Here is a 27,814-nt window from a genome sequence, read left to right as displayed (position 1 = left end):
CCTTTCCAGGGTTGAATGATGTAAATACCACATTTTCCGACACTTAATACAATAAACATTTACCACACATTTCACAGCAATGCATGTAGGCTTAAAGGCACATAAGAAAACATAATAAACAGGTGAAGTATCAATTTGTGGCATTTGTAAGAAAAGTAGGAAAATGGAGTTGTCTGCCAACCATCTCATCACATTAGGAAAACAGATATGGGTAATATGAGAAGCATGTATGTCAAAATGCTGGCACAAATGGTGCTGATCAATCAAATATCATACAAATATGGTGCAATGGTGGTGTTGTGTGTGAAATATCCCCTGCACGGTCAGACTTGTGCACCAGCGGCTTGAGTACACAACTGTATTGTTGTGAGGATCACTATCGCTCGTATATTCCCATAGGGGAACATGAATATGCGTGTGCACCATAACATAGGCCTGGGTCACGGATTGTAGTCTGGATGGACCAGAAGGGCCACCCAAACACCAAGGGGTAGATTTAAGAGCCCCTAGCACCTCCCTGCACCACATTAGCATAATTGTTTTTTACGCTAATGTGGCCCACGAGGCATAAATCACTGCATAAAAATTACAATGCATGCATTGCACCACTTTGTAACCTTTTGCGTTACATTATGCCTGCACAAGGCTTAATGTATGCAAAGGGGGTGTTCCTTGTTAGGGGGGCTGAAAAAATGGTGCAAGAAATCTAAAAGAACTGTTAACGCCTACACAGAGCAGGCGTTAAAAGGAGGCACACCTTTGTTTTCAATGGGCCTCAATGGGCTTTGCAGGATTAGCATCAACATTTTTTATGCTAATCCTGCAAAGCTCCGAACTAGATTAAAAAATGTTGATGCTAGTTCCCATAACTACCGCCATGGTATCCTAGATATGGCGCACACATGGTGGAGTTGGGGGGGCGCTAAGGGGCCCAAGAAAAATTGCACTGCACTGGATGCAGGGCCACTTTTCTTAAATCAGGGCCCAAGTCTCTTAGTTGTCGTATGCTACTGCCTTTGGCAGGAGCAAAACCCAGCAAACAGGGGGGTGGCATTAGACTGTGTAGTGATCAGTAGTAGTGAACATGACCAATCATTTCTGAATCACTGCAGTGAGGTGAACAGGCTCACTTAACTCTTCTAAAGTTCTGCAACTTTGTGTTTCATTCACTCCCCCCCAAAATCAGGCTGATCTCCAAGTGTGTGCATGAAAAAAATCATGTTTAGTATGCATGTGCCTGTGCAAGTGAAACATGTGAGAGTGTGCACATGGTTAGCATGTGTGTGCTGATAGTGTGTGTTCAACGTGATGCACTCAACTACAGTTCAAAGGGACTCTAGAAACAAAAAGTATGCGGTGACTGAATGTGAATCACAGTATTGGCCACAGAATGTCCTATGACCGTACAGAGAGGGCCTTATTTTGAGAATGGTGACAGTGCAGCACAGCAATTTACCTTACTGCACTGCTATGCTGGAAAGACAAAGAGCAGGAATATGCTGTACCTAATAATATACAATGCGTCCCTTCCTTCCCCCAGCGACAGTGGCATTTTGGCTGCCTAGAAACAAAGTAGGCACCCTTGCACCATGGTGCAAAGGAGCTTATTTTGCATGCAGGAATGTTTTTGTGCATGAAGGGGCACCTTCCTACAAACAAAAAAACCTGAGAGGCATATTCCTCCATCTACATGTGCTGCAGAATGCAGCACACATTGAAAGAGGAAGTAATGAGGATAAATACATTTATTACTCCTTGATATGCTTCTCCTGGTTTATGGCACCACTATGGGCCACACAGTGGGCCATACTTATACTTTTTGATGCAAAACGGCGCCAACGCAGTTTTGCATCAAAAACTTTAACGCCAGCTTACACCATTTCTTTGCGCCACCCGGGCGTCAAATTTATACCTTGACGCATCGTGGCGCAAACCACGGGTTAGAGTCTTTTTTTTTACTCTAACCATTGCGCCACGTCGTAAAGCAAAACAACGTTAAGGGGGAGAAATTGACTCTAATTCAGTTTACATTGTCGCAAACCGGATACGCGACATTTTTCACGCAATAGCATCACAAAGCAGCACAAATGCAGAAAATGGTGCTAAGGAGCCCCAAAATGGATCCAAGAAGCCAGGAGAGACCATAGGGAGACCCCAATCGGCCAGGAACCAGCCAGGAGGACCCAGACAAGACCCAGGAGAGGGAGAAAAAGAAAAGGAAGTGTTGTTTCAGTGCAGAGGAGCAGAAATTACTGGTCAGAGAGGTGACAGAACACTAGCATCAACTTTGTGTCACCTCAAAATTGCCAATTGGGAGGAGAGAGGCAATTTAGCAACAAATTGTCGACAAGATCAACAGTGTGGCAGAGGTCCGGAGAGCAGTCATGGAGTGCAAGAAATGCTAGCATGACTGCAAGCGCAGGACCAAGGAAAAAATGGCAAGGAACTGGAAGGCAGCACTGCAGACTGGGAGTCCAACAATGCAGGAGGCCCTGGACCAGATGGAGGAGGTGGCAGCAGTTATCCCAGAGGAGATCGTCACAGGACTTCAAGGACAGGACAGCGCAGACTACCAGGAATCAACACAGATGCAGGGTAAGTTGCATGGGGGACAAAAATGCCTAAATGTTAACTGCAAGCAGGGGGAGGTACATACCTACTACACAATGCAAGTCAGCCATGGAAATCGGGCAAGGAAACCAGGGGCACAACACTACACCAACAACCTTTGCATGGGGGTACTCTGCCATGCCAAGGCTGTTGGAAAGGCAAAGCCAGTCTGGGAGGGTAGGGTAGAACGTAAAACTGGGCTGCTGTCACAGGACAGCTAGTATTGTCAAAACATTAACTTGGGCTCAATTGCCAGTCTGCAAGTGGCATTTACCATTGACAACAGTTGCCACTACCACACCCAAAATTGAGGGTTCAGGATGACAACGTTATCAATCCCCTTTAATTCGTAACAAAGTGTAAATCCTGTCAAATGCTCATGTCTATAGGCGTAATAGACATCATGTATTGTTACTTACATTGTGAAGTACACAGCAGTAATGCCATACCCATGCTGCCCATTCCAGGGTCCACCCCGTGCCTGTGTTACAATAGCTGCAATGGCACCTTGCAACATCTCAACTGTCATACTGCTAAGACAACAGCATTGAGGAGGTGAACATATGTGTCTAGCTAGTGAAACACACCCTCACAGTCATAAGAGGAAATGGAACACTGCCAGGCCCATCAAGGCAATGCAATGTAGCACACACTGACAAACATCAACATGGCACACCACCAATGCTGACACCTGTATCGTGCCATGCCAATGCTATACATAGTATGCGCTTGGTTTCAGCAACGTACAGGCGTGTGTGAAATATCAGAGACTGGGTCAGTCCCATATTGTTAAGTGTGGTCCAAGTGGCATCAAAACACCCACAGCCATTGCAAGGCCTCACCATGCTAATGTAAGTAGAGGGAGGGTTGAGTAGGACAAGAAGATGGCCACACACAATTTGGACAGAACCTACACCTAGAGGATGTGATGCAGACAATTTCCCAAACTGCCCACACTACATGTGACATGCAGGTGGGGCATAGGCCTGTGAGAATGCTAATATTAATGACAGGAACAATGAACAGGAACCAAGATTACAATGTCTCACTAATAGGAAATCACATTACAACTGCCACAACACAGACACACTAATTGTCCAATATTTCATTGCAGAGGACGATGGCTCTCCTGTGGATATGCCTGTCCTGGACTTCCCTGATGACATGGATGACGAGCAGACAACCATTAGCCAGCAAACCCTCCAAGATGTCCTTGGAACCCTCCAGACCCCGCCTTCACTCGCAAGGAGAAGCACAGATGTAGCAGCCATCACAGAGGACCCACCCACCACCCCAATAGTACGACCTGCCAGCTCCAACCCAGCTGAGGACTCTGATGACACTGGTACCACCTTTGAGAGGACAGTAGTGGTTATACAGCAGGAGCGCGCCAAGAAGGTGCGGGTGGGGATACAAAGTATGGCAGCCAGCCTTGAGGGGATGCACATGTGCATGATGTCATCTGCAGAACAGTCAGCAGCCATGCAAGTGCAACAATCCCTACTGCAAGGACTACAACAGTATGTGTAGTATCTGGCATCCCAAATATTTCACTTCGTGCACGACTACAATCATGACCCCTTCAGGACCTACCTGGCTGCCTACCACAGTGATGTAGCTGCTATACTCAAGAACCAGCAGCTCCTCCTTGCTGAAGTATGCCCTTAATAGCCCCACAGATGGCAGTTACCGGGAGTCCACGTCTTCAAACACTGAAGTGTGTGTTGCCCCTTCAAACCCACCACCATCAAGGGCAGAGGAGATGACACACACATCAGAAGATGAAGAAATGGACCAGATCACCTTCTCCCGTAGGAGTACCCGGTAGCAGCAGTTCATGCCACATGGGCACTGATTTCCTATGTCCTGTGCTTGTTAACATGGCAGTCTTGCTACAGTTGGTAACATGCACAGTTCTTCAGCACACTGTTTATCCTACCACTGTGCACTGCAATTGTCTCTCACTACCTCATTGGCAATTCATGTTCCTCTGCACTGAATGACACTTCACCACAGCATGTCCAATGACATGTCCCTCACCATTGCACTTGTGATGCGTCACAATAGAAGGCGTCACACTAATGGACTTACAATTCTGGACTGTGTAAATGTTTCACTACAGCACTTTAAAATAATTAGCACTTACACAACCACTTTGTCTCTGAGTAATGTGACACATCAACTGTGTAGCAGATTTGTGATGCATGTAACAAGTCAATGGCCACAGAATGTCAATACAAAAGTGTGTGGACAATTACGTAACCTGGGAGTACAATGTAAGAAATCATAGGTGTGAGTTATGTATACTGAACTTCATAAGATTATGACATCACTCAGCTTATCAGGGTTCACATGAACATCAGGCTGCAGGCAGACGTCCCACAGTGTCCAAGATTCCAACACAGGACTCAAACGATGACAAATTTAAAATCACACCAACCTTTACAGCACATTGGGAGCCATAGTTACCTTGAGTGGTGGGTACAACGGATGGCAGATGCATGGAGAAGTAGCTTTGTTGTAGCTGCCAATGTGACAGCTCATTTGGAAGTGGGAATAACCATGTCAACAATGGGATTTGGATGCATGATGGAACCCAAAAGCAAATAAAAAAATGACACTGTACACTCATGCAAAGGTCCTGATCCCCAAGCACTGTAAAGGAGTACATGAAACTTTATTATATCAGTATGAAAGGAAACGTAAATTATCGGAAACATCTAAACTAACCTAACCTATCCTAACTATACATTACCCACAACTAGCCCTAACTACCCTAAGCTAAACTTACTTACCACATGTCACTAAACACTCTAAACATCAGCCCCCTTATATGACTGGACATGTGTAGGACAACATATACTAACCTAAACACATAATAAATTATCCTAAACAAATATATATTTTTTTGTATTTTTTATTTTATATTTTTTTTTTATACACATAAACCCCAACATCATCACCCACCCACAGACAAACATGTAATAATATAACACCCTCCACCCCAACCCACTTATCCTAACTAAACTAACAGCCTACTCTAACCTAACACTAAGCCCCCTAAACTCACTAAAGAAAAGAATGAGAAAAGAGGAGGGAGGGGCGGAACTATGAGTGAGGATCAACAAGTCACAAATTGGCCCTCCTCAGGATCTTCTTAATCCCCCGCAGTATCCTGCTATTGCAGGCCACCTCCTGCTGCAGCCTGTCCATCTGGCGCAACATAAGTTGCATGTCACATTGTAGTGTCCTGAATTCAGTTATGTCCAATACTGCAGCTGGTGTCTTCTGGGTAGCACTTGTCGTAGCTGGTGAGGGTGCTGGTGCTGTGGTTGGAGGGGGAGGTGCAGGAGGTGCTGCTTGTAGGCCTTGGGCTGACGAGGTTGAGGGACCTGCTGGAGTGGCTGTCATCCCTGGGGCCACTGTGGTCTGAGCTGTGGTGGTGGCAGTTGTGGGCAATGCTGGCCTCCCTTGGCTAAATGCCATCCATACCCCTTTGGCTCTCTCATGATGATATCTACTTGCCATATTGCGGAACCCAGCCTCCACATCGAGTATTTGGCCGTACCGCACTGCCTACCTCTTAAATTCCCGGATCTCTTGGGCATTCATATTGACAGCTGTAAAAATAGAGACAGGCAAACATTAGTTACATCATTGTGTGATACATGTACAGATGATATTCTAACACTTCCTCAAAAATAGCACATGGAGTCCAAATCACAGTACAGATGATAGAATGTCCCTGAGGAATGACATGCCAACGCGGCCTACCCATCAACTATCTAACAGAACAGCAATGCACAACAAGGTGTGTACTTAATTTATTGATCTGTGCATATTTGTACTGCTATTAGTCACATAACAAATGTTACAAGTACTCAACATGTGCCAGGCTGACTAATCACTATCTTCTGGATCAAATTCAAGGCACACAAAACCTGTGGTTTGTATATGGAACTGCCAGGACGGTATGTAGTTGGTAATCATGAGGGGGCATTGTAGTTGGGAACACATGAATGCTTGAATTACATGTCTGTCATCTACACTGTGATCATCACACCTCGCTACAAATATTTTCCACCCCTAACCTTGTGCCTCAGGGGGGGATGGACATGCAACACATACTTTCAAACATCAAGGGGCATATTTATACTCCGTTTGCGGCGATTGTGCGTCCAAAAATTTGACGAACAATCATCACAAACGTTGCCCCATATTTAAACTCTGACGCCCGAGCCCGCGGACGGCAAAATTCCACCGTGTGCGTCATTTTTTGGATGCGGCAACCCGCCCTGCGTTAATGATATGCAGGGTAGGCGTTCCCGTCCAAAAACCGACGCACACGGCCATGCGTCGTATTTATGCTTCCGGGCAAAAATGACTCTTGCCAGGAGGCGGAGCAAAAAAATGACGCACAGCCCGATTTGCGTCAAAATTTAACACCTGGGTCAGGGCAGGCGTTAAAATGGGGCAAACACACCTGTATTTAATCAGAACACACAGAACAAACAGCAGAGCAGCAGAGCAGCAACAGGGAGACATGGAGGTGATTTTTATCCAGCGTGCACGCAGACGCAGAGCCCAGCAGCAACAACAGCAGCTACAACAACACCAGCAGGGACCCCAAAGGCAGCGCAGAAGGCAGGAGAGGATATTCCGCCCAAGAACAACCCTGCATGGCCTCAGGGAACACGACATCATACAGAGGTACCGGTTGAACTGGCAGGCCATTCAGCAGCTGCTGCGAAACATTGAACAGCAGTTGGCCCCCACTTTAGTGACACCTCGCACCATCCCAACAGAAACAAAGCTGCTTGCCGTACTTCACCTGCTGGCAAGTGGCTCTTTCCAAACAACTGGTGCCCTGGTTGGCGGACTATCACAACTATCATTCTCCACATTTCTGCCAAAAGTACTGGATGCCATCATTCGCCTGACACCCCTCCACATCTGCTTCCCTAACACACTGCAGAAGCAACAGGAAACAAAACAGGGGTTCTACGCAATCAGTGGCTTCCCACACGTCCTTGGTGCAATCGACTGCACACACGTACGCCTTGTGCCACCTGCTGCAACTGAACACCTCTACCGCAACAGGAAGCACACACATTCAATCAACGTGCAGGCCATAGTTGATCACCAGGGATTGATCAGCAACATTGTGGCTAAATATCCTGGGAGTGTACATGACTCCTTCATCTTCCGTCACTGCACTATCAACCAACACTTCCAGGATGGACGGTATGGCAATGGACTACTTGTTGGTAAGTACAGAAATCTAATTATATACACACTGCACAGCAACCCTCTAGGACACACAACACATACACCACAACAGCAGCATCTAGACAGGAACACACTGAGGTCCTTACATCACTAGCCATGTTTCTTAACTCACCATTGAACCTGTCACACATTGGAATTTACTGTACAGCCTAATGTTAAGACATTAATGAGTGTGGTTGCCTAAATGGCACCTTGCAAATTGTAGGTGTCACAATGACCTGTACATTAAAACATTGCATAAGTTTCAAGGTATGGGATGTACAGGGTACTTTGATATGAACGTGTTAACAACACTTCCAAATTTAAATGTGCATGGAACTATCATCTCACCCTCAGTGAAGACACACGGACACCTGTATCACAAGTCACAATGCTAGGGAGGGGACACTGTACTGAAAATCCCAAAACATACTGCTGACAAACGGTTAGCAGACAAACACTTGCTCAGCCAAGGAAACACCACAATGCAGACTGCATAGCCTACAAGTATAGGATGTCACATCAGTATACAAAAGAGTCACAGACAACACAAGACAACTACTGCCATTAAAGGTCTTTTCAATAGTGCCAGCTACATCTACATGATCCCATTCTGTGTTTTTCTTTCAGCTGATCAGGGGTATGGCATCCAGCCATGGCTAATGACACCGAGTACTGCTGCAGAGCGGGCATACAACGACGCCCATAAGAGGACACGCAGCATTGTCGAGCGCACCTTTGGGATCCTCAAGTCAAGGTTCCGCTGCCTTGACATCACTGGCGGTAGCCTACTTTATTCCCCCGAGATGGTCTGTAGGATCATACTCACATGTGCAATATTGCACAACATTTGTGTAAAAAGGAACATTCCCCTCCTCGAACCAGACCCATACATGCCTGAAGACGATGAAGAGGAGGATGCTGGCCTGCAACAGGAGGGGGAACAACCAAGCATGGCTGCTGGAATGCGTAGGCGCCAACACATTGTAAATAATTTCTTTTCATAATTATCACCATCACCACTTAATGCACTATTGTAAATAAACACTGATAACAAACACCACATCATGGTTTGGCCTATTCATTTCTGCCCACCTTTAGCTTGAAATATCTGAAGAAGAATGTCGTCTCATTGAGCAATAATGATATAACAATCATGACACAAAAAAATAAACCACAAATGTAATGGCCACCATACAATGGGCAAATACACACACAATGTATATGACATACATCCTGTACAGGTCACATTTGAAGGGCAATAGCTGAGGACCACACATATGACTCACATACATGTAGTAAACATGGATCATCGCAGCAGATGGCACACAACTAAAACACCATCACTCAACTAGGGGAAAACAGGCCTCATACATCAGGCAGTTCACATGCTAATGCTTCAGGAGCAGGAATGTTGTACTAGACTCTTGCCAACAGTAATTCCAACTACTTACTATCATTGCAATGACTATCTGTCACTAGAGTTACACATAAGCAGAACACACACAGCACAAGTACTACACCTATGACAAGCATCCAGCACATCACATCCCATCTACATGTCAGCCCTTTTCTAAAAACATTACACACACTTGCAGCTGCTCACACCCCACCTGTCTGAAGAGGTCCCTGGAATGCCGATTTGTGTACACTGAGATTCCCTCATCTACACACACACACTCACAAGAGTCATCCAGTGTGCCACACCCTTTCCTATGCCTACCATTGTCATACTACCATCTCACTGCATGGAACTCAGCTCATATAATACACTGGCTTGGAGTTTATAAGGCCTGGTATCACCTGTAGATTGATTCTTCTGTGAAAGGTACTGTAGGCTATTTATCAGCAAATCCCATCTGACAGGACTAGTGAGACACAGATGGGGGCCACACCAGTGATCCCCTCCATGCACACCACCCAAATGTACATGCCCCGTCCCTGCTGATGCCTCCTACTGCATACATGTTTGAATTTGAGCTATTACATCATTAAGCTTTGACACTAATGTTGCCATAGAAAACTTTATCAGGGTTCATGTTTCACCTTCAAAACAACACAGGACATACACAGTGTGAGATCTCAACTGTCTACTGCTCCCTCTGACCAGTCCTAGTCAGAACACGTGATCATGTAATTACTGAAAGAACTTGCTCCTGATTGACCCAGGATCCTGTCAGCCTGACTGGCACCTGTCCGTGGGTCACTCTACAGATACCTGGGGTCCTCCTATGGACCACACGTGCTGTCCAAAACCTCTTGTACCTCAGACACTAATTTGTCATTAGCCTCATCAATGTATACTCAAATACATAGTATAGCATCATCTGACTGTTATTTGCGTCCGATTTCTGACAGTGCCCTTGAATAGCCAAATCTTGGCCCTTCCGTTGTCTGGCCCTCATTAATGCCTAAACTACAAAGTATGACAGTGGACCAGGACCATAGTGTATGATGGTGTAAATGGCCTCCGTCAAAGCCAGCAACCTCAGATAATGTCCATGAAAAGGTAACACATATGAGGACCCTGACTGTTCAAACGCTGAATAACATTGTTCAAATGATAAAGATGAGTCGTGTGTGTTGAATACCAGCCATTTACTTCTGCACAGAGGCTATGATGTTTCCTGATACATTACCATCTGCAGAGGCCAACTGGAGTAGAAATGTTGCAATGACACATGCCGGATCCAGACACCTGAGACATTCTCTCACTCAGCACACCAAGGTTGCCCAGTTGAAAGTCTCATTACACGTTTTCAGTGACAGGGTGGGACCATCCATGTGTAGGTGACCATGTCCTCAATGGCTTCTCTCAAATTTTGCTACAAACAATACCCAATAGAAACAAGATTAGCTGCCACTAACTCATGAGGAGACCTGGAAGTTACAGTGACAACATACAGTTGATACTGGATCAATATTGGACCACACACATGTACATGTACCATCCAATCAACAAAATATTTGCAAGCAGCCGATCACAGTAGTGTCCCAGTTGTAACCTAGCAGGAAGAATGAAACATGCCACTAAACCAGGTAATGCATAAAGGGCCACATACATCAACAACCTATTTGCCATCAGGACATGAGGAACGTTGAGATTTTGCAAAAAATATCAATGCAAAATGGTATGTCAGATTTCTCCAAAGAATCAATAGGGCAAACGTCAAATGGGCAAATGGGATTCCAGAATGGCAAACAGTGAATCATACCCTATTTGCTTCCATTAGCCTGCTGCTGCAGGTTTAGCATTACTGAATTTGGGAAACCCTTGGATAAATTTGCAAGTCTGGAAGAGCAAACCCTAGGGTGCTGGGGGCCTAAGTCCACCTCTACTGCCCCCCAAATAGACATTATTTATGCACATGTGAAGCACACACATGCATAAAGCGCATGTGTGGCCTACATGTCAAAAGTAAAACACATTTAAGATATATTAACTCGTAATTAGGACATGGTTACCCCCTTAAAAAGTGTAGGCGACAATTGCACTACCTATTTGGCCTTTATATAATTTTGATTACCGTGATAAATGTGGACACATTTTTGCTAAGGAATACATCCTGGTATCCCATTCATATTTTGAAAATAGCCATCAGCAATTACCCAGATATGTGTACAATTATGAGTAATATCCATTCTGACCAATCATTACTATTGCACTGTGAATACCTTCTATACATCCTATAAGGGACATTTGCCATAGCTAACCCCAAATGTGTATCACTTAGCACCGTTTGGTCATGACAAAATTAATTTCACAATTTGACAAATGAAAGACATATTTGTCATAATGCGGCATATTTCCACGCATACAGCTTGTGTGTCATAATTTTTGACGCACAGGAGTGCAGATAATGCAGAGTCAAAAAATTACTTTAAAAATACATATAATAATATCCAGCATTACATGGCCTCCATTTTTTCCCATAATGTGTCATATTTCCACACATACAGCTTGTGCAGATAATGCAGAGTCAAAATTATTTTTCATATTTAGATATCATAATTGCCAGCGGCTTAATTTTCAACTCTAGAACTGTAAAATAAGCCTCAAACAAATATAATGAACCAATGAAGAAAACATTTTTGACTCTGCATTATGTGTACTCCTATGCGTCAAAAAATATGACGCACAAGCTGTATGCGTGAAAAAATTATGCATAGCGGAAAACAACGGCGGCCATTTTATGCAGGATGTGATGTAATAGGATATCCTGTTTACAGAATGTGTACAGTGGGTGTACTTTCACTTTCACTTTGCAGTCTCAGATTATTCTAGACTGTGTGGCTGTGTGGAAAGTGTTGTCCTGTGTATCAGTGCTTTTGTGTCCAGTGTACCTTCTCAATTGTGCTTTTGTCATCATTGTCTTGTTGTTGAATACTGTCTGAGTCTGTGTTGTATTATTTTGTCAAGTCCAGTGTTTCATTTATTGTCTGTGGGAGTCTGTTGTGGGTACTGTAATATAGGGGTTAGTTGGGCTCTTCTTCTTAAGTTTTCTTTGTTTTTCACCACTCTACCTTTCCCCATTTCCCCCTTTTCCTTTTTCTACAACTTTTTCCCCTTTGTCAGTGCTGACATGTCTGGTAGGCCACGGCTTGCCAGGATGGGTGAGGAGGAATTGGGTGGATTTATATGGCTTGTTTGCCATTTCCTCCCACTCATGCTGGAGGCTGGGGGTAGGGTGATACAGGGGTATCACACGGAGGCCCGTAAAGTCCGGTGGGGGAAGGTGCGCCATCACTTGGTCCGTGTATATGGTAGCCTAAGGAATGAACATCAACTGAAGCACCGCTGGGCTGATCTGATATCCAGGGAGCAAGATCAGCTGGACCACCTGGGAATCAGGATTGGTGGCCATGTTGGTGAGTAGACATCAATTACACGTGCACAATTTAAATCTGTGTGGCGACATGTGATGATTGTTACCCAATCTGCCAGATAAGTAGCTGACTGTGTGTAATGCTAGGGAAGCCTACTGGGTAGTTGATGCACAATGTGAAGGAAGACAAATGCTAGCAGTCAGGTAGCTCATGTTTTCTACACATACCGGTTGCCTGTAGCAGTATGTAATGTAGTGCTGCCTTTGTGTCAGACAAGCAACACAATAATGACTCAATTAGAACTCTACAGGTCACAATAGCCAGTGAAAAATGGATGTTGAAACATCATACCTACATATGTAGACGCCATAGCTAGACTGACATTTGTAAACCCTACATGATGCTATAAATGAGTGCTGCCTTCACGTCAATTGAAGTTAGCAATGTTGTCCACACATATGTCACATGTGTGTCTGGTTGGTGTGTAGGGAAAATGACCACATAGGCTGTTTGAGTTTGAGAGGTCATGCAGTCCTCAAGTAACCAGCTTTTGGATGTCTCTCTTGGATGCACATGATGAGATGAATGCACCCCTATATTGTTGGGGCATACTAATGGAGGAGCATCTTTGACACCACATGACTGTCCAGGCCACTGCATATGTGTAGTAGGGTGTGTAACTGTAGCAGGACACTCATCCAATGTAAATGTTGCTCATGAATAATTCCATGCAGTATGAGCATGTGTGAAAGGGTTTAATTACTCATGTCATATTCTCACATTGTCTTTGTAATTGCAATTGTTGGTCAGTGCACGGATTCTGAGTATATGCTTCCTTCCATGCTTTACAGGTGGACCTGCACCGTACACAGTGGGAGAGGTGGCTCATTTTGAGGACCCCGACACCTACAGTGAGTGTTGCATGTGTGCCATTTTTAATGTTTGCTGGTGATGCATGATGGACTACTGTGTGTTCAACAGAATTCAAGGTTTGATGCGCTGCCCATTCATTAGTATTGTTCCATTAGTGGGATTTCATATATCACTTCATTTTGAGTTGACCTATGCTTATCCATTTCTCAGATTTTGGGTCTGTAGGCCATTCCAGTAGGGCCCGCTATGGGGAATGGGGTGAGTCATGTGGAATACACTGGTTAATGTAAGAGTTGCTCTGGGACTTGTCTCGGACTGAGTCTGCATTTCAGACCGACATTCTCCCAGATAGCTTCTGCAAAAGGCTTGTCTGAAATCTGCTGCTTCCCTAGTTAACGATGGACTGAGTACACTATAGGTTTGATCTTCCGGGGGCATGTACTTCCACAAGTTAAACTAGAAGTGTGTGGGACTAAAGTGCAATGGCCTAGGTGTACATTCTACTCATGATCATGGGTGTTCTTGCTCCTCTGTGTCTGTAGTAAAATATGCCTCACTGGTAGTATGTGATGTTGGCCTAAGTCAGTACATTTTGACATGTGTGGACCTTGGATAGGACAAGGTTTAGCTAACTCCAATTTGTTGCTAGCCCTTCACTGGTGTTGTGTGTGTGGAGGCAAACACTTGTTGAGCTTTCTATACACTCCTGGGTGTGCATTGATTATGGGATTGTTGGAGGTTCTTCCCACCCCACCCTCAAAGACTGCCATGTGTTTGGGAATAGGGCACCTAGGACTGTAGCAACCAGTATGTTACACATACTTGTAACCATTTGAAACTTTGTTTTGAACCTAGTGTACACACTCGGTTATGGCACATGAGTTCTATACTAGCAAAAACAATTACAAATCGCAGATATTGAGGGTTGTGATTGTTATCACATAGACTGGCATATGTTGTCAAGGCAATAGGCGGAGGAGGTGCAGCCATAATGTCAGCTGCATTACTAATTATTTTGATGAAAAGTTTAGGCTGATGTCACCCATCATGTATAGACATGTATATGGTAGGTGTGAGATGCCCTTTTGTATGCAGGCTTCCCATGTACTTCCTCTGAGACTTTCAATGATCTATGTGGTGATATCAGCTGTTACAACTACAATAAAAATAATTTGCAATTGACCCATTGTGCTATTCCACCCAATGCATTTCCTATGGTAAATAGTTGCCCTTTCTCTTCACAGCTGCAAACATGAGTGCCGCACAGAGGCATGATTTTGAAAGGCGGGCCATGAGATACCAGCACATCCGCAGTCGGTGCAGTCGGGGTTCCGACGGATGGCCCGAAAATACCAGACGGATCGGGCCTCCGGAGCATGGTGGGCCTCACCACAGGGTGGCCCAACGTTGCCCACTTCAGCCACCACCACCACATCCACCAGTTCTCCCCAAGTGGCCCCAGCAACGGCGGGTACAGTTGTCCCTGCCTCTGCAGCACGACCTGGACCCAGCAATATCTGAGCTGCAGGACAGTCCAGTGGGCTACAAACAACTCCCACACCGAGCACCTCTGCCAGCACACAGACAGCAGCAGCACCTCCAATTGACCCTGCGGCATTCCAGGCTTTAGACAGGAAAATGGACAAGTTCATTCGGAAGGTGGACAAGCTGAGCCAGGATGTGGCGTATATAAAGAAGCGGGTCAGGTCCATCAGGCAGACCCTACGGAGGGCCAACCTCTAGGACTTATTGGTCTTTTTTAATTTATCCCTCCCCTCTCTCCTCTTTCCTTTTTATCATGATAGGTGGGTTTTGGGGATTAGTGTTAGGTTAGTATAGGATGTTAGCTTAGTTAGTGTTAGGGATGAGGGTGGGGGGTCCTTATTCTTTCTATTTTTCATTTGTGAGTGTGTGGGTGGGTGGGGGTCAATGTTGGGATTCCTGTCTGTTTAGAAAAAAATATATATATATATAAAAAAAATACAAAAAAATATATGATTGTTTAGGATAGTATAGTTTGTGTGTAGGTTAGTATGTGTTGTCCTGCATGTGTCCTGTCTCATAATGGTGGGTGGGGGGGTGATGTTTAGATCGATTCGTTATATGTGTAGAGTAAGTTTAGCTTAGGTTAGTTAGGCACAGTTGTGGGTTAGGAGTAGTCAGGTTAGATTAGTGTAGGTATGACTTTTCCCTTAGTTGCCTCTGATGTGAATACATATGAATAAATATATAGTTAACCCTTTGCATTATGTGTTAACTGCTACTTGATCATGGCCTTGACATCAGTGTAGGTGATTGTTGTTCTATGACATTTGTGTCCTATGCTACACACCGAAGAAAATAGAGGTTTAAAATGGCAGCTACCCCTGTGCTAACTTGGTAAGTATCCACCATTTGATAGAACCACCATTTGTAGTTTACATGGATCACCAAGGATTTGGGTTGATGAGTATGTTTTCTACATCACAAAGTGTGCTTCCAGACTTGGGCCCTCATTCTGACCCTGGCGGTTCTCTACCGCCAGGGCCAACGGGGGCGGGAGCACCGCCGACAGGCCGGCGGTGCCCCCTTGGGCATTCTGACCGCGGCGCTTTGGCCGCGGTCAGAACGGGAAAACCGGCGGTCTCCCGCCGGTTTTCCACTGCCCGTAAGAATCCTCCAAGGCGGCGCAGCTCGCTGCGCCGCCGAGGGGATTCTGACAATCCCTACCGCCATCCTGTTCCTGGTGGCTCGCCCGCCAGGAACAGGATGGCGGTAGGGATTGTCGTGGGGCCCCTGGGGGCCCCTGCAGTGCCCATGCCAATGGCATGGGCACTGCAGGGGCCCCCGTAAGAGGGCCCCGCTAGTATTTCACTGTCTGCGTAGCAGACAGTGAAATACGCGACGGGTGCAGTAGCACCAGTCGCACCTTCCCACTCCGCCGGCTCGATTACGAGCCGGCATCCTCATGGGAAGGGAGTTTTTCCCTGGGCTGGCGGGCGGTCTTTTGGAGACCGCCCGCCAGCCCAGGGAAAAACTCATAATACCCTCCGCGGTCTTCTGACCGCGGAGCGGTATAATGGAGGGCGGAATCCTGGCGGGCGGCCTCCGCCGCCCGCCAGGGTCATAATGAGGCCCTTGGTATTGTGGGTAATTTATTAGGTCGGACTGCAGTGTGATGTTCAGGGACATCTTTGTAGATGATGTGTTGTTAACACTCTTGTCTTCTTGTCTTCATTACTGACATAGATCATGTGTGCAAAAATTCAGCATGACTTCCCTTCATGGAAGTATACTCAGAAAGGGTGATATGATGCTGTGTTTAGTTGTGTTTGCTTAGATTATACTGCCTAATTTAATGTTTTAGTATTGCATGGTGCCCACATTTATCAGCCACCATTAGTTGACTTTGATTGCTATTGATGGAGCATTATTCTGTCCAACACAGCATGATTGTGTGTGGTTTGTCCCTTCATCAGTTATTCTCCTCAGGATGGTCAGGCTATGATGCAATCCTGGCCACTGCACAGATGTATCAGACTACATGATGTCAGGACAGTTGTATTGACAAGCTACATGGTTGTCACACAGGCACTTTAGAGTTATCTACTGCACAGTTGATGTGTCAAATTACACAGAGACATATTAGGTGGGCAAGTGCTATTTATTGATAGGTGATGTAGTGCAAAATGTACATTGTCCATGTTTGCTGAGTCCGTTCTAGTGCATTCTTACATGGTGATCCTACAGAAGGGGTGTGGATGATGCTCCTGACATGCTGGGGTGATGTTACAGACAGTGCAGAGAGACAGGATTTGACAATTATTAGGAGAGAGACATTCACTGGCAATGCTGACAAGTCATACAGTGGTTAGCAGAACAGTCATTGAGTATAGTTGTAGTGAGACTGACATTTGACAAAACGTAGGACCTTGGTCAAAGTAGGCCATGGTGCAGGGACTAGTGCTTCCGGGTACTCTTCCGTGTGAATGTGATCTGTTTCATGTCTTCTTCTTCTGATGTGTGTGTTGCCTGCTTTGTCCTTGTTGTTGTTGGTTATGAAGGGGCAACACACACCTCAGTGTTAGAAGACGTCGAGTCAGACATCCCAGTTTCTGCTCCCTGTGAAGGTCTTAAGGGCAGTACTGCAGCAAGGAGGGCCTGCTGGTTTTTGAGAATAGCAGCTACATCACGATGGTAGGCAGCCAGGTTGGCCCAGAGGGAGTCATGATTGCATTTGTGCATGCAATGGAAAGTTTGGGGTGCAAGGTGTTGTGGCAACTCCCTTACTGCAGTGGTGAATTCCTTTATAGTTTCTTGTAGTCCTTGCAGTATGGATGTTAGGGCTTGCATAGCTGCTGCCTGATCTGCAGATGACATCATGCACGAGCGCACCCCCTCAAGGCTGGCTGCCATATTTTGCATCCCCACCCGCACCTCCTTGGCCAGCTCCCGCTGTACTCCAACTACAGTTCTTTCAAAGCTAGTTCCAGTGTCGTCAGAGTCCTCAGCTGTGTAGGAGCTGGCAGGTCTTGCAATTGGGGTGGTGGGTGATTCTTCTGTGATGGCTGCTTGTTCTGTGCTCCTCCTTGTGACTGAAGGTGGGGTCTGGAGTGTTTCAAGGACCTTTGGGATGGTCTCCTGGGGAATGTTTATGGGCTCGTCATCCATGTCATCAGGGAAATCTGGGACAGGCATATCGGCAGGAGATCCATGTTCCTCTGCAATGAAACAGGGTACAATTAGTGTGTCTGTGTTGTGTCAATTTTGACGTAACATGCCAGCCTTTTGATGGAATTACTTTGTGATCTTGTTTGGTATTGGTATCTGCTGTCCTTCATATGGGCCTTGTTATAGGCGTATGTCCCACCTGTGTGTCACATGTATGATATAGAGTTATCAGACTTGTCTGCCTAATCGCCTCTAGGTGTTGCTTTGTACCAAATAGGGAATAGCCATCTTTTTGTCCTACTCGACCCTCCGTGTATATCTATTCTTATGGTGAGACCTTTCACTGGCTGTGGTTGTTCTGATTGCCCTGGCAGCACACTTGCCTCTCAGGACCTGCCCCAATCCCTGATTGTTCACATTGACTTAATTGTAATTGACATGTTGCATATCCTATGCATGGCATTGCTTTGATGTGATATGGATGTAGACATTGTTAATGTGTCCAGCTGATGTTGGGTAATGTGTGTTTAATTGGATTGCCCTGTTTATCGTATCAATGTCCTATTTGGTCCTCTGACTGTGCAGGTGTATTTCAGTGACCAGTTGCATGTGTCCCCTCCTCAATGCTGTTGTCTGAGCAGTATGACATTTGTGATGTTGCCTTGTTAGCCAGGCATGTGAAGGACCCTGACATATGCAGCATGTGTGTGTCCTTAGTGCTGTGTCGCTCCTCTTGCTGTTTACTTTGGCTAGTGTATGTGACACCTATGGGCATTGACATATGAGTGTACTGGGGCCTTTGTCTTGTTTCAGGAGATTGTTGCAGATGTCATCCTCACCCCCTAATTTAGGTATGTATGTTCCAAGGGGAGGTTACTGCCATTGGCTACTTGAGCTGCACAGAGATCAGAGGTGTTAGTGTCAACTGTTGTCACAGTTACATTGCAGTTGTTGTTTTGGCTAGTGGATTGCTGATAGGGCCCTAGTTAATGTAGGAGATATTTTGGCTGATGAGTGCCAGGATGTAAGTTTGACGTAGTGGCCTTCCCTCCTGTCGAGGCTTTCCCTTAGCTCCATTGTTGTCATGACAGGATGCCCCCATGGGACTGTTGTTGGTGTTGTGTAATGTTGGTCCCCAGCTTCTGTATGTGCAGGGCATGCCCCCCTGCCGTGCCCCTTTACCCATGCCACTCCATGTATATGCTGACTTACATGCAATGTGTAGTGGTATTTCCCCCCCTGCTTACAGTCAACATTATTGCATTTTAATTCCCCATGCAACTTACCCTGCATGTGCGTTGTCTCCTGGTAGTCTGCACTGTCCTGTCCTTGAATCCCTGTGACGATCTCCTCAGGGATGACGGCTGCGACCATCTCCTCCATGTGGTCCAGGGCCTCCTGGTGTGCTGGACTCCCCCCTCCAGTCTGCAGTGCTGCCTTCCTGTTCCTGGCCATTTTTTCCTTTGTCCTACGTTTGCAGTCATGCCAGCGTTTCTTACACTTGGTGACTGTTCTGCGTACTTCAGCCACACTGTTGATCTTGTCAACAATTTGTTGCCATATGGCCTCTCTCCTACTGATTGGCAACTTAGAGGTGATGAACAGTTGGTGCTGGTGTTCCGTCACCTCTTTAACCAGGAATTCCTGCTCCTCTGCACTGAAGCAACACTTTCTTTTTTTTCTATATATGTCCTGGTTCCTGTATGGATCATCCTGGCTGGTTCCTGGTCTGCTGTCATCTTCCTGGGGTCTGTAGTGGCATCTGGGATCCATTTTGGCTCTCCACTGCTGAAAGGGCAGTGTTCGCGGGTATTTTTGACGCTATTGCGTAAAAAAAAACCGCCGCTTTCCGGGTTGGGCTGTTGTAAATCGACCCATGGTCATTTACGTCGCGTTAACGCCGTTTTCCTTTACGACTTGACGCCGCGATGTGCGTAAAAATAAATGACTCCCACCTGTTGATTGCGCCGCCGTGCGTCAAAGTATAAATTTGACACCCGCACAGCGCATCGAAATGGCGTTAGCCGGCGGTAAAAAGTATAAATATGGCCCCAAGGACCACCATGAGGCTTTGGACAGCTGTCCATGGGTTTAGTCAGTCCACCACAGGTAAGGAGGCCTGCCAACTAGGATTCAGTCAACCATTGGACAATCACATCTACATTAATTTTTCTATTTGCGGACAGTTGCCAACATCATTAGATCTCACTGACACATTTCCAAAATCAAGCACATTGATGCAAGCACCCATCTGGCCTTGACCTGCATGCACGCCTATGACATTTCACTCAAGTGTCACGTAAATGGAGTTTGAGGTAGATGCTGCCGGACAGTCACCCATACAGTCCTACATGTTCATTCCTTAACAGGGATGCACAAGTCTGTGTGTAAAACTGATGCATTAATGTTCTGTGTGAAATTGGGTATGACTTGCTGACTAAATTATGACACTGGCCACCTCCAAATCAATTTTTGGCATGCATGTAGCAACAAATCACCTTGTTCACCTGCCCATGCTTATTGCTCAGCACGCGACTCCCAATATATGACTCTCTGCCGCTGAATGTCTAACTCTTCCATGGAACAATATGTCAACCTCCAGTCAAGTCACAAATCAGATCACGTGCCAGCACATCATATCTTGCAATGAGTCCAATACACAGGAGTCAATCACACAACAGCTGCTAACACAACACAGGACAAACATATTAACACTTACTTGATACGTCTGGGTCCGCAAATCGAGCCACTTCACCAATTGTGTAGGGGGCTGGTCCACCTGTAAAAGATGGATTGGTGATATGTGCTCAATGTCTGCTCACTGTACAAAAGTTGGAACAACAAATCACTGTGCGTGACATTTTATAGCTTTATTTATATATGATAGAGCTGCACATCAGGCATTTAGACACCCCAACAGACATACCACTGCAAACATGCATTGACACTGTAACTCCAGTGAGTGATAGACACGCATATGCACACATGCACTGTCCCTAACAATTATGTGGTGCCAAACATGATTACTCAATTTTGTGCTTAATTTGTTCCAGAGGGTACTCCATTTCATCATTTGTAATTGGGAGACACATGCAATGCCACATTCCTGGTGCACTGCAATACCAGTGACTCAGGTATTGTGGCTTGTGCATCAAGGGGCAATGAGTAACTGTGTGATGCTCATGTGGGTTGATTTGCGTTCAGGAATTATTGTGCTTTCAGTGGTCCATTATAGGTGTCCCAGTGTTGTATATAGGTTACATATGCCACATTGGCAGTGTACCCAGAGCTGTATATGCCCCCTATGACAACACAATGGCAGGGATCCTGTATGTTACTTGATGACAATGTTCCGCTAAACATGGATTGGCCACTTTTCTGATTCAAAACAACAAAAAGATGTATGCTGACAGTGTCCTATTTGATCATCCTTGACAGAATGCATGGGCACAGGTGTAGTCATTGCACCTGAAATGTGTTGCTCTGGGCCCTGTGTACCTATATCAGGTATTGTAAATCACACTTTCCCAGAATCAGCAACTTGGAATTGCCATGTTGGGTGATCAGTGGTAGTACAACCGAATTGACACTGTCCGCTAATAAAAACATGGGTTAGCAAATGTCCTACTTATGCAATCATGATGAGGTAGGTTCTCTATTTGAAAGCACCTTGGGAATGGCGACACTCCCAGGAATGCTGGCATGCTGATCTTAGCATACTACCATGTGTGTGACAGCCTTCATACTGAGAAGTTAACATTTGTACAAATGCAGCACTATATCAGCAGGGGTGTACCAAAAGTAAAATAACAACCTATTTCGTCACTAAAATGGTATAATGGAAGCAGTCAGTGGTCCCTTGCACAACATCATGCTAAAAAATTGTTTGTGACCATGCATTCACAAAGAGCAGGGATCCCATGATCACCCATTCACTTTACAAAATAGTGTGGCACTAGAGTGACACAGATGGTAACTGCACTAGCTCAGTACCAGCAATTGCGCCCAAACCAAAAATGTTGTTGGGCCCTGCTACTCAAGGATTTAAACGCCTACTCCGAAAAGCCACGAGATGAACCTGTTTTGTGCTACTGCAATCTGGTAGCATCCTGGCACATTTGGGTTTGGCCATATGAAAGATTATCTGTCCAGACATAAACACACAGAAACAATGAACTTCGGGCCAGAAGTGTCATTTTTTTGTGTTGCATTTGCTTCATTTGTTTACGCTACACCTATGGAAATTAGCAAAATAAATGTGATTGTAGCAAGTGTGCTATACTTTTGCGCCCAGAAAATATGCAAATGCAGCACAAGAAAGTAGAAATATGGGCCTAAGATAATAGCAGAGGTTAGGAAGAGCTTTGTACGTATGACCATGAATACTGTTCAGACATGGTTAAAAAAACTGGGGACTACATTGGTTTCTTGTATTACCATGTGAAATACATTCCATTCCTGGTACACTCACATGCCCTGATTCATAATTTTGTTTGTGCCACATAACCATCATCTATTGACGCAAAAGCGGCACAAAATTACAAGATAAATTTGTCTTTTGTAAGTTTGCGCAGCTTTTGCGTAAAAAAATTACGGTAATGCGTAGCAAAAGTAGTATAAATCAGGGCCACAGTTTGTTCAACTTGCATTCCACATGTTCACAAACATTGCATGCAGCATATCACAAAATCTGCTTCTGTCACTCCAGAACATTGTACTGTACACATTAGTCAATTTTGTAGTCACCAACACAGCCACCAATCACCACACCCAGGTGGTCCAGCAGGTCCTGCTCTCGGGCCACCAGGTCAGCACCTGAGCCTTCTTGCCTCCGTGTGATACCCCTGTGTCACCCAGCCTCCAACATCAGGGGGAGGAAGTAGCACACCAGCCACACAAATGCCCCTAGCTTCTCCTCACCCATTTGCCCCAGGCGTGGCCTTCCCAGCATCTCAACAAAATTAGGAGAGAAAAGGGTAAAGAGGGACAAACAGGGAAAGGAGGTAGGAAAAGGAAACTTAACCAACCCACAGACAGCCCAACAGTACCCCAACTAACAATACCCACAAACACACTCCCAACAGTGCAAAGACAAATCTAATTACAATAAATGCCAAAAAAAACACAAAGGATACCACAGACACTTACAAAACACCAAAATACAATATCAATAGCACACAGGAGACAAATTCACAATATTCACAGAGAAAACTCGAGACACAGCCACACAGTCTAGAATAATCACAGACTGCAAAGTGAAAGTGAAAGTACACCCACTGAACCATTTCTGCAAACAGGAAATCCTATTACATCACTTTGGGTCTCAATTGCGGGCCGTTTTTTTTGTATTGCATGTAATTTTATGATGCTTATGGGGTTTGCGTCAATATCTTTTGACGCATATGCCTGAGAATTACCCTGCATTCAAGGATCAATACATTTTAAATGGATAACCACTTTCCTGGGGTGCGGTGGTGGAATTAACGCTAGGGACCAATTGTTGTATAATGTGTGTGAGCGTAATTTTTTCACGCATATGCATTATATTTTGATGCATATGCGTCTTTTTCATGCGTTTGCATAAAAAAATCTGTATTAAACTGTGTTTGTGTGATTTTTCCATTTCTGTAACATTCATGCAGCCTATAACTATACAAAGACAGGATGGTATGACCTGCAGTGTGTGTTCTAGTGTTGGGCACATGTTGCAGACCATACTACTGCAGCCCATAATACTCATGTTGTTGTGCAGGATTAGCTCTCTTGACTGACGCAACAGCAACACAAACTTTGGAAATAAAATAGGTATTTTCTAGTTTGAGCAGGTGTTGCATCAAAAGAGGACAGCAAGGCTACGCTACTAAACAAATAGACTCGTGGCCTGTGTTAATGTGTGTGAATTGTCTGTTCAAATTATTGCTGTGCCTCTGTGGGAACGTCATGAGAAAAGTTTGGCGTAATGTGCATGTATCAATGTTTTATAAATGTGTATAACCATTGGATGCCATTCATTGAGGTACATCAGTCATGATATATGTTTGTAATATCTGTTGTGTCTTATGCTGTGTGTACTTGCTTGACTTTGGGGACAAAATATTTCCCATGACTAACTATGCACAGGAAGGATCGAGGACAGTTGACAATGGCTATGTCAAATATGTTACCGCTCACATGTAATGGAATGTTGGATACCACTTCATGGTCACTTGTGTGTATACTACCCATGAGTCAGGCATTTGAACATGCTAGGTAGGTACAGTGTTTGTGACACAGAGTCTCAAATCCAATCCTAAAATTGTTATGTATACCACAGTTTGAGTCATTTAAATGACCTATGTTTCTCCTGTGGCTGTGGAGGACCAGCAGACCATGCTGCATGTGTTCACATATTTCCAGTGGTTCATTGCACAAAGCTGTCCAGTTCAAGTGTGTGGCCATGTGTATCCTGTGTCAGTATTGGCCTCCATGTTGTCACAGTTATGTGCAGGTCTAGTGATGAGTCTGTGGAGCCAACCCTTGAATTAACAGAGTATCCTTCAAACCAGATTTGACCAAAAGCCAAAGATCAGCATACATGGGGATAGTCCAGCCATTGCACAGTAGAACTTTTAGAAGGCTGACAACAGAGCAACCTTGGTGAGCTCAAATACGTTATGGATCAGTAATAGGAAACAGGCAGGTTTCATCACAACATTTGTACACTGGGTGGGCTCTAAAATTCCCACTGCAACCGGGAACATCAGTGCCTCTGTGCTGATTAATCACACAGCTAGTCACCTCGCAAGCCCCATCAAAAGGTGGTGGCAGAAGTGAATCTGTGTCTGGACCATCAGGGCACACACATGTTTTGTCCTTAAATACACATTAGCAACCCTTGTTTGTTGTGATGGAGGCACAGTACCAAATCCATGCACACAGTCATAGCACACTGTCACTGTTTGGCACTAATGAATACATGCAAAACCAGACAAGGGATAGGGACAGGATTAGGCTATTTGAATACATGTCCCAGAACAGAATTGGATAATTAAACTTATTAAACTTTACTATACATTTGAGGATTCATAGTAGACCTACCAGACACAATACCCCAGGAGTGATTTGTACTCCAGTGCACAACAAGGATATTTAGAAAATGGCAGCTTCTAAGCAGTTCCAGGCAGCAGCAAGGGCAGGGCAGGTTCAAATGGCTGGTCTGCATGAAAGTGCTCACAGGTGTGTGCAGCTTCAGTCTCTCACAAGTCCTGGAGTTGAGAATCACGTTCAAAGGGCCAACTGAACCTTTCACATGGGAAGCAATGGACAGCTGATTTCAGGTCTTATGGACTACCAGGCAGTGCATTATCGGACCTGAAGTCCGTGCAGACTGATGAACTATGACTATGGCATGCCATACTGAAGAGGGAAGCACACAGGAGTCAGAATGGGAGTCTGGGTGAGTGTAGATGAAGATTTTCAGGGTACAGATAGTCCATTTACAGTGCCCCCTAGAGAACCGTGGGGAGAAACTTAAAACATGGCAGCGGCAGGAGTTATTACCTGGGATGGACTGTGGAGGCCATGTCTTGTGAGCAATGCATATCATACCTGGGCCGCTTGTGCTACCCATTTTCAGGTTTGATACACTTCTTGTCACACATGCTCCTTGCAGAGATAGCTGATGTCACTTTCTGCTGTCAAGGGTCTGGTCATACATTCCTGTTACCAATGCAATTGCACATCCACTGCTTCATGTATGATGCAATTGTGTACCTTATGATTGATGGTGTCTTAGTTGGGTGTCATATGCTGCAAAAGGCCATGTTGGCAACATGGATGTGTCTCATAGCTGTGGTCCTCTGTCATTGCCCTTCAAATGTGAAATAAACAGGATATATGTCATTAACACTGTGTGTGATGTTTGCTGTACCTTCATACCCATCAAATGTGATTTGGCTTTTTCAGTATGCAAATTTGTATTTCTGCAATGCTCCATGAGGCAAAACTCTGATTGTGATTCACAGAGATCATGTGATGCATAAATAATTACCCAGAGTATGATTGAGTGAAGAAGTGAGGTGTTTGATTACATATGATAACAAAGTGGTGATGTGACTATAGTGAGAAGACGTTTTGTACAATGTGTTTTCTCTGACGCAATCCTGCAGCTGTGTTTGGATGTTCCCCCTCATTTTCACAGACAGCATCCTCCTCTCCATCCTCTTCAGGCATTTGTTGATCTGGTTCATAGAGGGGAATGTTCCTCCTCACACAAATGTTGTGCAGGATGGCACAGGTCAAAATGATCTTGCAGAACATTTCAGGGGAATATAGGAGGCTGCCTCCAGTGTTGTCCAGGCACCTGAATATGGACTTCAGGATGCCAAAAGTCCGCTCAACGATGGTGCGTGTCCTACGATGTGCCTCATTATAGGCACGCTCTGCTACTGTGCTTGGTTTGGCAATTGGGGTCATGATCCATGGCTGGATTGCGTAACCCTGATCAGCTGAAAGACAAAACGAGGGTAAGTATTTAGTTGTTGGTTGCACCGTGATTGTCACTTTGCATGGCAGTTGTTATCTTGTGTCGTCTGTGACTCATATGTGTTTGTGGTATTGTGTGGGATCCTAGGCTTCTGTGTTGTTCTTTCTGCATTGGGTTGTTTGACTAGCAAAACTGGTGTTTGGCTGATTGACATGATATCAGTGGTATATTTAGAAACTTGCTGTTCAGTGTGTATCTCCCATGCGTTATGTAATGTGAAAGAAGTGTCCGTGTGCCTTCACTGTAGGTGACATGATACTTCCACACACACAATCGATTCCACTGTGGTGGTAACATGGTTGCACTATATGGCCTGAACATCCCATCCAATCTGACATATGTAATTGCAGGTGAAATGCAACAGTGAGGCCCATTGATTTGGCTAGGTGACAATGCACCACACATCTCCATAAGTTGGCAGCACTGAAGTGTTCACAATTGACAATGCACAATTATCCCATGTGTGACAAGTTCTATGCAAACCTATTTTTGTGCCCTCACCGAGTTGGCTCATGTGCAAATGTGTACCTTCTCTGCTGAACTTGCTCCAGGTAAGCTGGCTAGCTTGGTTGTGGGGGTGAAGGTTTTAGTGTAGGAAGGTCCATCTGCCTGTACATCTGTTATGTATATGGGGAATTGCCTCAATCCGTATGTGTAGCAGTGTGTACTTTGCATTAGTGTGACATCCACATGTTTTCATAGCACAGTCCACTTCCTTATTGCTAGCTGGCAATTTCACCCTAGGAGTGATGTGAGATGTTGGTACTGCCTCAGTGATTCCATGTCACCTTCATTAGAGTCAGCGTCATCATGCTATGTGTCTCGTGGTGTTTGACACAATACACATTCCTTACGCAGGATGTATTGCTTGGAAGGGTGTGTGTGTGGTTTTAAATTGGTCCAGTGTGGCTCTAGAGTGGCATCTATTGTTATTTGCATCCATCATTTGTCCATGGGTGTGTATCCCATTGGGTCAGGATATCAAGCATGACTACCAGTGTCACAATTCAGTGTCTTCCTGGCCACGTGTCAATGTAGTGGTGTATGTGCTGGGTGTCCTAC

The sequence above is a fragment of the Pleurodeles waltl genome, chromosome 3_2 (assembly GCF_031143425.1).
Source record: "Pleurodeles waltl isolate 20211129_DDA chromosome 3_2, aPleWal1.hap1.20221129, whole genome shotgun sequence".
Lineage (NCBI taxonomy): Eukaryota > Metazoa > Chordata > Amphibia > Caudata > Salamandridae > Pleurodeles > Pleurodeles waltl.
Note: the sequence above shows the minus strand (reverse complement) of the source record.